The following is a 4673-nucleotide window of genomic DNA, read 5'->3' as shown; positions in this document are numbered from 1 at the left end:
TATGCATGTGACATATCAATACATGGGGCATATATGTGTGTGACATATGTCATACATACATATACACACACTTGTGTACGTGTGTGTGTGTGTGTGTGTGTGTGTGTGTGTGTGTGACAATACCAGGTACCAACGAAGACAGGGGAAGGAGGGAGATGAATCGCCCATGGCTCACTGGTGAGGTGGGTACTGTAAAATACTACAGCTGGACTGAAAAAAGGAAGTTTGGCCGTTTTTTCTTGGTTTTAAACAGGATTGCACGGTGCAGCCTATAATGATCCTCACCTCACCATCCTTTTCCTTCAGCATCCCAAGTTTTGAGTGCACCTCCATTTCCTCCTTCTATTTTACTGGGTTTTGTATTTTGTTTTTGTTTTTCCAGAAAACAGAAGGTAGAGCTACTTTGAGACCCACCCACTGCACTTTGGGGACATTTATCCCAGAGAAATGAAAACTTGTGTTCACAAGAAAACCTGTGTGCATTTGCTTTATTGGCGGTATTTCCAAACTGCAGGCAAGGCAGAAGTCCTTAGAAAACTGTTTTAAAATGAATGAACCATCGATAATATGCAATAACCTGAATTAAAAAAATCAGAAGTTAAATATTGAATGGGTCTCCTTATGTAACATTCTCTGCACATACAAATGCAGAGTCAAAATGAGGAAGGGATTTAACAATATCAAGTGTTGGCACAGATGCAAAATATCTAGAGCTCCAGTTGTAAGTCAAGATGCACCCAGGACTTTTAAAAACAGCCTTAGAGTTTCTTATAAAGTTAAGCATACCCACATCACAAGGTCCAAAACAAAAGCACAGACACCTCGACAGAATTTTCATGGCAGCTTCATTAACAACTGCCCAAAACTAGAAACAAAATCTTTGGTCCATACCGACAAATGGCTGGTGCAGTTCATACAGTAAAAGAGTGAACTCCAGGTACATATAGCATGACTACAGCTCAAACATATTCTGTCCAGGGGAGGATGATGCCAGCACCCACAGTCTCATGCAATCGAACATCATACATACGACGTTCTAGATAAAGGAAAACCTTAAGGATACAAAGCAGCTGAATGCTTGCAAAGGCTGGAGCAGGAAGGGGGGTTGGCTGCAAAGGAGCATGGGAGGGCAGGGGAGCAGTGATGGAGTGAGCCTTTGAGTGTGTCTGCCTATGAGGGGTTTCTGACAGGGCTAGCTGAAGACCTCTCTGAATGCTGGAAGCATCCAATCCTGGACTGAAAGGGAATGGAAAGGAGAAAGCAAGCTGGATACCAGCATCCACCTTTGTCTCCTTCCTGATCTTCCAGATGGGAACAATCACCCTTTCTTTTGGGCCACCACAGCCAGGAGCTGTTTTCAAAGCTGTGCCTTCCACACCAAGAAGGGCCATAACCTCAAACCATGCACCAAAATAAAATGTTCCTTAAGATGCTTCTTGCCAGGTACTTGGCCACAGCAACAAGAGAACTAATGAGTAACACCTTCTCTCTTGCTCTGTGTGTGTGTGTGTGTGCATGCATGCATGCATGCATACATGTGTCTGTGCATATGTGTGTGGGATATGTGTCCATACATATGAAAAACATATGACAACCTTGGCTATCATTCATCAGGTGCCATCACCATGTTTTTTGAGACAGTCTCTCACTGGCCTAGAACTTAACAAATGGCCTAACCTAGCTGGCCAGTGAGCCCCAGACTTCCATATACCATTACCTCCCTTACTCTGAGATTATAAGCCCAAACTATCATACCAAACTTATTTAAAAATTATATTGTGGGGCTAGAACCAGGGCCTCATGCCTGTGCAGCAACCATATTCCCAGCTAAAGTATGTCCCCAGCCCTGTGAGTACAGCCTCCTAAAAAAGCAGCAACTACCATTCAAAAGTGCTCAGAGGACATACTGAGAAGCCAAACTCTGCAGCTCCTGGGGCTGTACCTGCGACGCACAAAATTTAAATGGACAGATAAAGACAATAGGCCTTGTACTGAAACACCTCACAGAACCTAAAAGCATTCACACTCCAAGTGGGAAGGGCACAGCATTGCCTGAAGTCACCCGGGGTATGACTAGCAGTGCAACTCTGTTCCTGCTTGTGGTGCAGGTGGCTCCGGGCCATGCCTCAGACAGCATTCCTTAAAGCCCCTGCAGACGGTTGGACTGGAAAGATGGGTCTCTGAGGTTAAATCCCCCAGCTTTGCTGTCTTTTCCCCAGCTGGATTTCTACTCGATGCTCCTATTATACCTTGCTTTGTTCAGATGTACTCAAGATGATTTTAATTGCTAAAGGGCCTTTGAGCTCTGCAGTCGCCCAAATCACAGATGACCACACCAAGGTAATAAGCGAGTGCTTCTCTGCTCCAAACTGTGTAAGAATTAGGCCAAGCATGTGGCCAATTAGTCTGTAGTCAAGTTGGTTGAGCTCTATCTGCCTGCTGGTCTCGTTTTGGTTTTCTTTTTCTCTTTCTTTCTTTCTTTCTTTCTTTCTTTCTTTCTTTCTTTCTTTCTTTTTTTGAAAAGTTGAAGCGGTAGCAGGTAGCACTAGCTTCAATACCTCTTGGAGTTGCTGTTATTCAGACCATAAAATGTAGCATTTTATTTTACACATCTCAAGAGGGACAAATAAAAAAATGTAGGCTAGTCATTTTGACATAGAAAATGTACACATAGTTATCTAATTACAGTCAACTTCCTCCTCTCTTATGTTTTAATTTATGCCTTGAGGATTTCATACATACATACATACATACGTTCATTACATACATTGCATTTTGATCAAATCTCCCTCCAACTCTTCCCATTCCCCTCACCTCTTTTCCCAATTCATGCCACCCATTTTGTTTTAAACGCATAAAACTCTTAGTGTGTCCAGTATGTACATGGTGTAGGACTATCCACTGGAACATGGGGCAATCTATCAGAAGCTAGATCCCCAAAGAAGCTGACTGTCCTACCCCTAGAAGCCAGCCCCTCTCCACTCCATGTTGAAATGTGCTGGCTTGTTCTTGTGGCCGAGAGACACAAAACAAAGGATATTTTCTGGGATGGCAGGGTCATTGTAGGGTCATTGCCCACATGAACTCGCAGAGGCTGGGACCCTCCTATTCTCCAGAAACCTCTTCATGACCACCCGACCCTGTACACTCCTTATCAAGTGGGACAAGTATATGAAAACCCACAGATTCACTGACCCCATTTCAGGTCTCCTATTTATAGCTTTCTCCTCAAAGCAAGGCTAATAATGAGAAAGTAGATAACAATATGTATAGGATAGCAGTCCTTTGATATGACTGCATTGGTGGCTGGAATGTCTAAAGGATAATGGGCACTATATAAATCATCAGCGTAGAGATGAAGCATCTGATAGGAAGGAGTGGAAAGACAGAATTCACAGCAGATTAGTGGAGGATGCTCTCACTAGAAATCTCCTTAAAGCTCAACCCCACCCATCTATCTTGTGGGTGATCAGGACCAGAGCGAACCCTTTAGCATCCCTGGTCTCAACAGCATTTGCTCCATTGTTTCTGAGTCAATGGAGAATACACACAGCAATTTCTGGTACTCATTAAATACTGAATAATAAACATGCTTTTATACTGCTGAGAAGCAGTGCCACAAAATCTGTAATATATAATTTCAGCAAAGAAATTTCTTTTGAGAATATGTTTGGCTAATTTAAAGCATGATTTCATTAACATAACCATATTTCCAAACACAGCAGAGCAAAATTCATGAAACTTCACCCACACCCTGGGTTTATAGGATGCTGTGGGAGTCTTGGTGGAAAAACATACGTACTGACTTCTCTTTCCTATTGGTGGTGCACTGAGATCTTCAGCACCACGTCAGGGTTCTCCCTCCTACTGGTCCATCACCACTCTGGCTGGGAAACAGAGGCCCTCCTTCTGATCTGCTTCCTGCAGGTCTCTGGGGGCTCCCCTGAGTGGCAACATCAAAGTCTTCATAGAGCTGGAAGCTGGTGGCCAGCCATATGGAATTACAGCCCAGGCTGTCAACCGGATTACAGAGTGTAGCTCAGGAACCAAAGGACAGTGCCGTGGCACAGAGGGAAGCCTCTCGTTTTGAATGGAAAATGTGAGTGTCTGCGTGTTTATGTGTGTTTGTACCCAGGCTTCTCATAAACATCCCGGATGCTCCACCACCATCCCATCACAGCAAGGGATGGGCTGAGTTCAAAATAACTCCAGAACGCCTGTCTTCTAAGAGAAAGACCCACCCTGGTCTACCTCCTCCTGGCTTTAATGTGTCTGCTCCTCTGCAAAGTTCAGTTAGGGTGGAAAATGGAAACATAAAAGAAAGTGGAATCTGTGGGGATCACCTACCATCTCATTATGGGCACCCAATCCAGCCAGTTTTAGCAAGCCAATCTGTCGTCATTGGAGTTTATGAAATACTGACTTCTCGAGAAGACACAGAGAGTTTCACATATCTGTCTTCTGGTGGGGAAAGTCATGTTTTAATATGGTAGGCTTCACTCTCTGGCTACCACACAAACCCAAGGACTAGTGATCAGTGATCCAGTACCCATGTTGAAGTCACTTCATGTGGCTGCTCTAGCAGTGGGTGTACATTTCTTATGTGAGTATTAATGGGTCCTGGTGGTGGTGGTGGTGGTGGTGGTGGTGGGTGTATGTGTGTGTGTGTGTGC

The sequence above is a fragment of the Mastomys coucha genome, unplaced genomic scaffold (genome assembly GCF_008632895.1).
Source record: "Mastomys coucha isolate ucsf_1 unplaced genomic scaffold, UCSF_Mcou_1 pScaffold3, whole genome shotgun sequence".
In the NCBI taxonomy this organism is placed as follows: domain Eukaryota; kingdom Metazoa; phylum Chordata; class Mammalia; order Rodentia; family Muridae; genus Mastomys; species Mastomys coucha.
Note: the sequence above shows the minus strand (reverse complement) of the source record.